Source organism: Vicugna pacos, chromosome 11 (genome assembly GCF_048564905.1).
Source record: "Vicugna pacos chromosome 11, VicPac4, whole genome shotgun sequence".
NCBI lineage: Eukaryota > Metazoa > Chordata > Mammalia > Artiodactyla > Camelidae > Vicugna > Vicugna pacos.
This window is the reverse complement of record NC_132997.1, coordinates 76,364,184-76,376,232: the sequence shown is the minus strand read 5'-3', so window position 1 is coordinate 76,376,232 and position 12,049 is coordinate 76,364,184. Positions and strand designations below refer to the sequence as shown.

The 12,049-nt window shown below is 40.3% G+C and overlaps 1 protein-coding gene across 1 annotated transcript in view; it reads left to right on the top strand.

Annotated features, from left to right (window-relative positions):
• Positions 1-3,911: 3,911 nt before the first annotated feature.
• The window catches only part of DNMBP (dynamin binding protein), a 92,728-nt gene continuing 84,590 nt past the window's right edge, over positions 3,912-12,049 (top strand). The window contains exon 1 of the mRNA XM_006210528.4: positions 3,912-4,009. The gene's annotated coding sequence lies outside the window, so the exon portion shown is untranslated. The remainder of the gene's footprint in view (positions 4,010-12,049) is intronic.

Below are 12,049 nucleotides of genomic sequence, written 5' to 3'. Positions count from 1 at the left end.
CAAAATATGGGTAAGGAATCATGAGTAGTACTCAAGATATTCTTCAGGACAATATAAGTGATTGGGAGCCAATTCTGCTTGATGCTCTGACCAAGCAATAAACTACTTAGTGAAAAAGTTATTGTCTTAACAATTTCTTTAGATTTTTCTGAATATGTCAAGAAGAAAGTTTCTGTTTGGTGCTAACTTTCTAACACTGGCTAGTTTCATTTTTTAACAAATGGAGAGTAGACCTCAGACTCAGGATTAGAATTTAGTAACCATTCTGTATTCACTATATTTGTTTTAAAGATTACCTCCTATGAATTGCAATCCATATACTGATTTTGTATTTATGGGAGTGGCACAAAATGTCCCTTAAAAATAAAGTGAGTGGATTTAAATAAAAATATTTTAAAAATAGAAAGATAATATGCCATTTAGTCAAGAATTATTATGATGGTTTTCTGAGAGGACAAGATTATGGCAAAAAATGGTATAGAGATGTCTCAAGTATGGAAAGTGTGGAAGGCACTAGACCAGCTGCTTAACCCCATGGAGCCTCACTTCCTCATTTATAAGCTAAAGATAACAATAACTTGCTGGCTTGTTGTCATGATACGGGCTCAGACAAAACAACCAATATTATTTAGAGAAGGAAAAGATGAGCTTGATTTTCTTTCTTCATTAATGAAGACAACCTGAAAAGAAAAATAGAGATGATTTATAAATTATTTTAAAAGAATTATTGATTCTTTTCAAATGAGGGGAACTCTGGTTCTATTTCTTAGGGTAATAAATACTTTCCTGATTAATACAAGAAAAAACAAGATAATATATGGTAAGCCAGGTTCTCAGTAAACATTTACTGTAAAACTGTCTTCAGTATTTCAGCTTCCCCTCTCTTTCTTTCCCTTATCTCCTTCCAGATCCTGAAATATCTTCTTTATTTCTTGTCTCCTCATGGAAATAGGAAGAGCTCTGATAATATCACTTAAATATATTTTGACAGCTACATATGAGTATGAGTTTTTTCCAAAATATTACCTCAACTAGGCATTAGTATTTTAAGGCAGATTTGTTTATTTGTTTGCTGGTTTGATTTTTACTTCTAATTATGAAGGAATTTCCTGTTCCTCATTAAACCAATTTCAAGTTTTACAAGTAGATAGGAAGAGAAGGAGCCCCTAGGAAACTCTACCTCAATGTAAAAGAACAACCCTTAGGATAAACATGATACAGTCCTTTTTCCAAATTCAGAACAAAATGGGAATTGGCTTTACTTTTGCCAACTGAGGTCTATTCCTAAATGGAACCAAATGGCCTCTGTTGTCTTCTTCTGGGAGCTGGCCTTGCCCTACTGCAAGTCCACTAGACGGATACCCTCCTTCCAAAATCATCCTGGGCGCCTCCCTTCCCAAAGAGAGCTCCAGACTTCCCTTACCCTTCCCGCCTCCATCCAACTGGAGTCCTCTCCTTTCTCTCCCGGTGCATTCCAGCACCATTTTGATGAATAGTTAATAGTGTTTCCAAGTGCTCTCTTCCTTCTTTGACATCTTAGAAAGCTAAACCTATGCCTTCTACATTCTTCCACCAAGTTGTTCCAGAGGGATGCCACAGGGAGTTGGCTTTGATTTGTGGCCAAGCTATGGAAACCATTAGTGATGCAGTTCATCATAACCGTGGTGGACGCCTGGGTGTGTCCTGATAGGTTGGATTTAGGTTCAGACATGAGAGCAAAGGATGACATACCTAAATAGTTTTGATCAATGAGATTAACATGCACAAGTGTTGTATCCTTCTGTGTTTTGGTTTATTGAGGATTATCCAGGAAAAGAAATTAAACTTTTTTGTTTTAATATTACACATACAGCTATAGTCATTATTGCTAACGAAGAAGCTCCACACACATTTCTCTCTTTTGACCCTTTTCATTTCAGTCCCTTCAAGTGAGGATATTTTATAATTTATTAATACATTGACTTAAAATGAAATGCAAACTCATTACCACGGTCCGTCAGGCTCAGGATGATCTTCACCCTTGTTTGTTTGATAACGTCAGCTCATAATACTTGGTCTTTTTCACACAAGCTTCTTTTCTGTTCTGAAACTGATCAAGTTATTTTCCACTTCAGGGCTTTGCACCTGCAGTTTCTTCCACTGGAAAGGCACTTCCTCAGCACTTTACATGGTTGATTCTTACTCATCATTTTGGTCTCAAGTAAACATTACATCCCCAGAGACTTGCCCTGACCACCAACCAGTATATTCAAAGGAGGTTTCCACTTCTTACTTTGGCCCTTATCAGACCAGATCCTCATCTAAACCACAGAACTCAGTGATTCTGTTCTCAATTCTCTCAAAGACAGTGTATGACTTGTACCATTCTCCTGGCATAGGAGAGAGGTTAATTCATTACATACAATGGATGCCGAGGGCATTAGGGTTTAATTCTCTATGACCTAATTTAGACTAGCATCTGGTTTATTTCCTTCACAGCATTCACCACATCCTATAATTATTTGGCTTATTATTTGTTTATTTATTTATTCTGTCACCTCACTCTAGAATGTGAGTTCCATGAAGGCAGAGAGCTTGTTGTATGTTTGGTCCCAGACATCTTCCGCAACGCCTGTTGCATTGCAAATGTTGCACTGCAAATCTTTGTTGAGGAGTGAAAGAATACTGTTTTGCTTTTGATAATTTAGTCTTTACAATGCCCTAGGGCAGTGGTTCTTAAAGTTTAGTGTACTCACTGAAGAGTCCAATTCGAGGGAGGGAATAAGGCAGAGGCAGAGCGCATGCTTAGCATGCAGTAGGTCTTAAGTTCAATACCTAGTTATCTCCATTAAAAAAAAAACCTAATTACCCTCTCTACTTTATGATAATGTATTGGATATCGCATGTAGTTTATTGAATGCTGTACTGAAAGTGAAAAACAGAATGGTTATATAAGTACAGAATGGTTGCTAAGTGTGTAGGTGGTTTACCCTCCTGATGCTGTGGCTGCCTCGCTGTTGCTGCGCATAATATCATAGGGTGTATTGCCAGCTGGGGAAAAGATAAAAATTCAGAGCGCGGTTTCTACTGAATACCTACGATTTTCTCACCGTCTAAAGTGGAAAAAAACCTTAAGTCCAACAGTTGTAAGTGGAGACCGTCTGTAGAGGTTTATCTGTTATGTATTCACAGTGATAGACTTGTTGCTTTCTTGAGCATCTCCTAGGTAAATCCGAGAAATCAGGTACAGAAATTCAAGCAACTGACCAAGTGCAGTGTGACTGTGTGGCCATTAACACAAAGGGAATCCTGCAAGGATTCAGGAACGAGTTAAAATCATGCTCTCGGCCCTGCCCAATTTTTGCATTCTGTTATTCCTTGCTCTTAAATTCTTCAAGATGTCCTGAGAGATTTTTCTCAGAAAAAAAATGAACAGACCAAAGTGAACGCCAAGTATTTGTGACCTGATAAAGGAAACTGCCTCAGGGAAGCTTAAAGGCCGGCACCACTGACAGGAATTGAACGGACCTTCTCTAAATGGGATTTTGACCTTTTGTTAGGTGGGAGGGGGAGAGTGGCGGGTGAGGGATCAGCAAGGAAGGAAAGGAACTTTCGATCAGCGGGAGCTGCACAGAGCACTGAATGCCCCGCGAGCGGCGGACTCTGGGGCCGCACTAGAAGAATCCGCGGGGCGCGGTCCTCTGCCTCAGTTTCCCAGAGTGGAGGTCGTGGGGCACCGCCCCCTCTGACGTTGCGGGGTGGGCGGGGCCGAGCGGGCCGCTAGGGGCGCGGCGGACGCCAGGCGGGTGGGTTCGCGGGGACGGAGCGTGGCGACCCCGAGCTGCGCGGGCCGCTAGAGGCGGAAGCCTGGGAGGGAGGCGGGAGGCGAGAGGCGGGAGGCGGGGCCGCCGCGTTGAGTCACACCGGATTGACCCGCCCGCCTCTTCCAGGGGCGGAGGTGACAGCGGGCCCTGGACGGGCGGCCGCAGCTGCCCGCCGCGCCGAGGGACCGCCGGTCTGTGGAGAGCAGGTCAGGGGCCGGGCGGGGCCGGACCAGGAGCCAGGGTCGCTGTCCGGGGGTGGTGGGCGGAGGGGACCCGCGCCCCGAAAGGCGCCTGGCGGCGGGGCCTGCGCCGCCCCTGCCCTTTCGCGGCCGCTGTCCCGGCCGGGAGCCCCCGAGGGGCGGTGGGGCGGTGGGGCGCTGGGCCCTCGGTCCTCGTCGGAGTTCTCCGGTCCAGGTCAGTCGGACATTGGGAGGTGCCCGGGAGTTGGGGAGGCCGAGTGGCCAGCAGTCCGAGGGATGCGGACGTGGGCTTTTTAAATGGTGTCAGGCAAGCCCAGAGCTCTTTTCACTGCACCGCCCTGCCACTCCGGCAATGAGGCGGAATTTGAGAGCTAGAAAAGAATCCAGCATTAGTCCAGCCCCCTTATTTTACAGATGAAGAAAATACTTCTGTCTGGCAGAGTCACATCCAGTCGGTATAGGAGTCCGTGATTCAGTGTCAGGGAGGCAAGGGGGAATGGTTTCCGAAGCAACAGTAAGACCTTTTTGGCTAGAGATGCAAGTTTGGTTATAATTTAGTTTTAAACACCTGCATTCCTGCCGCAGGTAGTGATGTCCACCAGGCATCAATTTCTCGTGGTGTGTAACCTTGAAAAGGATGTTGATGCTGTCAGTTGAATAGAGGAATATGGGGGTTGCAGACAGGCCAGGTCTGTTGTAAATTAGGCTCTGTGGAGAATGCTTGATGTATAGAGTTAAATTTTATTTTTAATTGAAGTATGGTTGGTTTACATTTTTGTGCTTCTGGTGTACAGCATAGTGATTCAGTTATACATACACATATTCTTTTTCGTTATAGGCTATCACAATGTATATATTCCTTTTCATTATAGGTAATTACAAGATGCTGAATATAGTCCCTGTGCTATACAGTAGGACCTTGTTTATAGAGTTAAATTATAAATTAAAAAAACACTTTAAATGCAATCTCTATCCTTTATTGCCTGTCTCATTTACATAATAATGAAGGGCACTCAACCTTCTGTAATATTGGTAACTTGCCTTTAGGTCTGTTTTACAGTAGTTCTTTTGTATAATATGAGCATCTTCTGTTGAAACACTTTTTGTAATCAGTGATGCTGTGATATGAAGCAGTATGTGGTATTTAGGGTTTGAGCATAGTTTAGTTCCACCTGTTTGTGTAGCTGAAGTTTCAAGACTCATTAATCAATAGTTATATATTGAAGAGTGAAGTACCTGCCAGCGCACAGGTGTGGTTTCTCAGAGTTGATGCTGCATTTATTACTCTCACAGCATTGAATAGATTCCAGGTGATGAGCAAGTTTATCCCTCAGCACCTGTTTTTCTCTAAATTGTCGAATTAAAGGACCTCTAGGACTCCCAGCTCTTAAAGTTCCTTGATTTTACATGTTAATTTGAAACATATGTCACTCATTATGACAATAACAAAATTTTGAGAAAACAGGTTTTTGAAAAATTCTTCATGATGCATAGTGAACCTTCAAATTCAATATTATTCTCAACCCTCCCAGTCACTTTTTCAGCGTTGAGCTAACGTAAGTGAAAAGAGATTTTTCGAATGACTTCAGTGTTAAATTTACTAAATTCGGAGACTGAAATGGAGTGCTTTGTGTGTGGTGGAAAATAGCTAAAATCTGGCCTGGGAGTGGGGTCTGTGCAGTGCGCAGATAACTTTTGGAATAAGCCAAGGACATTCTGCCTCAGAAAATGTGATAAGATGTCTTTTATACAGTGTTCATATTGTGTGAATTTTTGACTGAGATATGATAATAATCTTCAGAGACAATCTGTTCAAATATGTAGAAGTTATTTATTTTGTTTTGCAGCCCCAAAGCCGGGCCTTTCCTGCCTCTTGGGCCTTCTTTGGTTCCTTTCTTCTGAATACCCCTCTTCTCTGTGGAGACCCTTTCACGTTCCTCTTTCATCCACATTGCAATTCAGAGGCTCTTTCAAGCACTGATGGAACTTACACTACTTTTTTTCCTCTTAAGGATCATGATGAATGATACTCTTGAATCACCGTTTAGGATCTCCTAAAAACTGAGAGTAGGTATTCATTTTTAGAACGTAGTGCACGACTTCATGAGGCTCTGGTTCTGAAAAGGGGGTAAGTAGAATGTGTTTAGATTTTTACTTTCCCTAAATTTGGAGACTGCAATTTAGGAACACTCCAGGGCCAGTAATATCACTTATGTGTGCCTCAGAAGGAAATCCTTTCTGCAGGATGCATAGTGAATCTTCAAATGTGTTATTATTCTCAACCTTCCCAGTCATTTTATGACAGTTGGGCTAAAATAAGAAAAAATGATTTCTCAAATTTCAGACACTTAAGTGATTTTTCAAATTGCAGATAGTTTTTAAATTTGGAAAACTTTTTTAAATGATAAAAGCAATTAAACTAGAACGCAAATGGAGGCTTGCATACCTCTTGCCACGTATAAAGGTTGAATTATTTTCTAGGTTTATTATTCTGTTGTTTCTGTCAGTTAATGTGTTACGTATGTTGCAGCATTATTACAAGATTACCTGCTTTGAAATTCTCAGTTGTGTTTGGTCTTAATTCAAGCATCCTTAAAATTCATTCAGAATACTTAAGAAAAGTTGTAAACATAAATTCAGTTACTATTAAATAGTTTCTTATTATGTCTTGCTTAAGAAAACATCTGAATAAACTAATGTTCAAGATTGGGTAACTTAGTCTTGTTGGCTAGGAGCTAATTATAAGCTATCAGTCTCTCACCTGGAAAGGCAGAAAGGTCTAAAATAGCTGTAAAATCACATCAGCTTTATGATTAAAGAGCTGTTAAGCAAACTAAGACGTTAAGTTTTGGTTGGGTTCTTAATCTCGATGCATAAAAGTCAGCCATAGGAGGTAAAATAGAGGCAGAATAGCTGAAATGTAGTATTCCATTTTCAGATTTGTAGGTTCTTCTAATTTGGAGGATGTGACCACCAAGAGCTGAGCAGCAGGGTGGAGCAGATAGGGCGTTTACATGTGACATTGTACCGTGCTAGGAGTCTGAAGGCATGAGTTTTGGTCTTGCTCATTCATTCAGCAAATATTTACTATAGAGCACCTGTATATGCTAGGCTCTGTTCTAAGTGCTGGGATACAGCTGTGAACAAAACAGACAAAACCCTGCCCTCATGCAATAGATATTCTTGTGCGGTGGAGACAGACGGGAAATAAAAAGTACATGGATCGTGGTCACGTGGTCGTGAGGGCTGTGAACTTTAAAAGAGGTGTAAGTGGAAAAGGCTAAGTGTGCAGGGGTCAGGGAGGATATATTTTCTACGCAAAGCCATCAAAGAAGGCCTCCACTAAGATGGCTTTTGACCTTAGGCTTGAGGGGAATGAGGGAGTGAGCAGGAGGCGGAGGGATGAGTGCATTCCAAGCCCTGATGCAGGAGCATGTTTGGCATGTGTGCGGGGTGGTGAGGTCGTGGTGGCCAGGCGGTCCCCATGTAGGCGAGGGGAAAGTGCAGCAGATGAGAGGCGGTGGGAGTAGGGAGGAGCACAGCAGTGAGGCAGTTGCCAGGGTTTTGGTCTTTGTTCTGCGTGAGGGGGAAGCCAGTAGAGGGTTTTGAACAGAGAAGCTTATGACGACTTGTGTTTTAACACCATCAGTCTGGCTGCAGGGCCAGATGGACAGAAGGGGCTCAAGGGCAGTGAGCATTAGCGTCCCTTTCATACCAGCTGTGTGACCCTCAACCACAGTCCTTTGTTCCTCATCTGTAAAATAACCAGGTGCCCTGTTGCTCTAGAATTTTTAGATTGTAAGTTAGTGTGAAATCACTGTGAGGACCCAGAGGACTATATTTGATTAGGGTCTAAAGGTAATTCGTTTCAAATGACCTGAAAACTTGATGCCGCCGACCTGCCTTTAGCTGAATCACTCCTAATCAAGAGGTAATCAGGTCTTTTCAGTCAGGTTGTCAGGTCACGAGAACAAAAACATTGTTTCGTGATCATTCTCCGCTGATCCCTTTAGTACTCTGCTGATCCCTGAATTTTTCCCTTCCTGCTTGAAAAAGGATGAAAAGCTGTTACTCATCAACAGAGCTGGCAACCAGTTGCTTTTGTTGTTAGGAAAGTTGGAAGCTTAGGGGAAGGAAACAATTCTAATTTTATTTTTATCATAGGTTATTTGAATTCTTCTTTTTTACATGCAAGGAGTCTAAAAGATTTCTTTTTGTTTTTAATTCCCTTATCCTTCTCCTATTTACCTCATGCCCGGTAAGGTGCTCATTCTAATGCGTATGTTTCTTTTAATCTGTATAGGATCTTGCAAAGTGGGGTATTTGTTTTATAATTATGTATTTTAGTCTGTAATGAATGCTGTTTCATTTTGCTTCTCTTTCCTCTGGGTACTGTTTCTTTTTTTCTTTCTTTTTTTTTTTTTTAACTTTTTTTTGGTGGAAAGGTAATTAGGTTTATTTATTTTATTTAATGGAGGTAGTAGGGATTGAACCCAGGACCTCATGCATGCTAGGCATGCACTCTACCACTGAGCTATATCCTCTGCCCCAGATACTGTTTTTAAGATCCACCTGTCTTTTTATGTGTACATCTAATTCTTTGTTTTTGAATGCTGCTTTATATTCCATGCTGCATGTGTGAACCACAGTTTTACTTATCTCTTCTCTGTGTGATAGTTATTCAGGTTGTCCCTACTCTCTGTCACCACAAACATTGCTGCAGTGAGCATCTTCATGCCTGTCCACTTATAAAGCTGTGTAGTATATCTGCAGGATATATACTTACAAGGGCATTGCTGAGTCATAGGCTTGCATGTCCTGAATCTGATTAAACAGTGCCAGATTCCTCCCTACAATGACTGCACCAGTCTCTCTCCCACCGGATGTGTTCAAGGGTTCGTTCCTACATCCTCATGTGCCAACCAACACTCAGCTTCCTCCAGCTCTTCACCTTTTCTAATCTCATAGGTACACAGGATACCTTGTCATTTTTCTTTGTATTTCTTTGATGACTAATAATTGTGAACATCTCTTATATAGTGTCACCTGTAAATTACTTATTCCTATCTTTGCCTGCTTTCTGTTGGAACTGCTGTCTGTATTGTTGCCGTTGACTTGTGGAAGACAGTTACAGATGTTCACTCATCGTCACTTTGCAGATATTGTCTCATCTGTTAGTTTTGTCTTTGTTCTTTCATCAAGAAAAATTCTTAATTTCAATGTAATTAAATAAATTCTTTGGCTTATATTTTATGCTTTTAGAGTTTGTTTAAGAAGGCTTCGTAGTCCCTAGGCCATAGCTGTTTCTTTAATTCATCTAAGCCCACATTGCACAGTATGTTAGAAAGGGATCCAGCCTTATTACTCTCCATTTAATGTACCAGTTTTTCCAATAACATCTCCAAAAAAGCCATGCTTTCCTCCACTGCATTGTGGTACCCTCTTTCTCCTGTATGATTTCCGTGGATATACCGATCTGTCTCTAAACCTCTATTCTGTTCCATTAGTCTGTCAGTTCTTGCTCTATTTTTTATTGCTCTGCTTTTATTACAGCAATTTTGTAATATATACTTATGACTGGCACAGCAAGCGCCCCATCTCTGTTCTTTATTTTTAAGTTTACTTAGCTACTCCTGGGCCATTATTTTTCCATATAAAATTTAGAGTAAGTTTATCAAGTTCCTCAAATTTTTTGAGGGATTTTATTGGAATTACATTGAATTTATAAATTATTTGGGAGAGGCTTGCCATCTTTTTGATATTAACTCATTTCGTTCAAGAGCATGTAATGTGTTCACTTACTCAGCTCATTTTTTTTTTCAGGGTTTTTGTTTTATTTGGAAATAACTTTAAACTGACAGAAGTGTTCTAAGATTAGTACAAAGAGCTCCTGTGTATCCCTCACCTAGATTCACCAGATGTTAGCATTTTGCCATATTTGCTTTTTAACTCCCTCTCTGCATTTCTGTGCATTTTTCCCTGACCCATTTGAGTTAGTTGCAGACATCATTTAGTACCCCTAAGTGCTTCATCAGCTCATTTTAAAGTCCCTTAGAACTTTAAAGTTTTCTCCATAAAGGTCTAGGAGCATATTCTTGGTTAAATTAATTTCTAAATACTTGATAGTTTTGTTGCCATTGTGAATCATGTTTCTTTCTATTACTATTATTTTCCAGTTGGCTGTTGATATTGATTATTGAAAATAGATCTTGTATCTGACAGCCTGGCTTTACTGTCTTATTCAAATAGTCTGTTCATTTCTGTTGGTTTTTTTTCTCCCCATTGTTAATCATATCCTTTGAAAATAGTGATAGTTTGTTGCATCTTTCCCATCCTTATACTTCTTATTTGTCTTTCCTTTATAGCACTGACCAGAACATCCAGGACTTTGTCAGAATACTTGCTGTGCTAGTGAACATCTTTGTCTTGTTCTCAATCTTCAAAGAGAATGAGTCTAAAGTTTGCCATTTCTTATAATATTTGTTTTAGGTTTTAGATGTACCTTTGTCGAGTTAAGGTGGTCTCCTCTACGTATTCCTAGTTTACTGAGCATTTTCATCATAAATGGATATTAAACCTTGTCGAATACTTTTTCAGGATTTGTCTCCAAAGAAATAAGGTGGCATCAGGAGGCTGCTTACCAAACTCATAAGCCTATGCCAAGGTTAACCTTCAAGCATAAGAAGATTTATTAAAGTCTTCAGTATTTCTGAATCCTACATATATACATTTATGATAAACATCTCACAATTCCAATATAAGCTTATTTGACCATTAGATCAACTTTTTCCTCCTGCAAAGAGTCAGAATTTAAATATTTGGTGTGAAGAATGAGAGTGCTATATTCAGCATAACTGTAGTCATCAGCATGATTGTAAATATAAGATATGTCAAATTATAGTTTCCTTACTCTGTGGATCAGTCTCTGCTCTGGGTATAAATCTCACCTAAATACATTTCACGAAACATTGAGTTAGTTCAGCAGGTAGCCCTCCAGCAACTACTAGGGTGTTGGGTAGTAGATTCTCACGGCCATCTCTTTTGGCACATGGTTGGTTTTTTGTTTTTTTTTAACTAGCTATTTTTTTTTTCTAATTGTAAAAATTATACCTCTTCATTGTCAAAAATTTGCAAGATACAGAAAAGCAAATCTTTAATCTTGCATCTTAGCACCAACCCCTGTTAAAGTGTTACGTATTTCTCTCTCGCTCTCTGATCTTTTTGTGGGGCTGGGGGATGTATTGCGGAGGATGAGAGTGAACCTAACATTGGGCTATGTAATTCTGTTTCACCCCTCCTCTTTCAGGCTTAGGCCATCAGCTCTTGTTTGTCTTCCTTTGATTGGTCCTCTGAAAAAAAGCAACAAGAAAGATATGATTAGCTTATTAGGGGCAGGGTTACAGCTTGCTGATAATTGGACATTTTGAACAGGCTGTGTCAGTGTACAGACAGCCCAGCCTCATTATCAGACTATGGAGAAGCCATAGCCCAAATGCCAGCGGACCAAAGACTAGCTTGGGGGAGCGAAGGGAGAGAGAAGTTGATTTTTGTTTTAATTTCATTGAATTACAGTCAGTTTACAACGTTGTGTCAATTTCTGGTGTAGAGCACAATTTTTCAGTCATACATGTATATATATATATATATTCATTTTTACATTCTTTTTCACCATGAGCTACCACAAGATCTTGTATATATTTCCCTGTGCTATATAGTATAAACTTGTTTATTTATTCTATATATACCTGTCAGTATCTACAAATTTCGAACTACCAGTCTGTCCCTTCCCACCTCCTTCCCCCCCTGGAAACTACAAGTTTGTATTCTATGTCTCAGTCTGTTTCTGTTTTGTATTTAAGTTCATCTTCTTCTTTTTTTTTCTTAGATTCCACGTATGAGTGATATGATACGGTATTTTTCTTTCTCTTTCTGGCTTACTTCACTTAGAATGACATTCTCCAGGTCCATCCATGTTGCTGCAAATGGCATTATGTTGTCATTTTTATGGCAGAATAGTATTCCATTGTATAAATATACCACAACTTC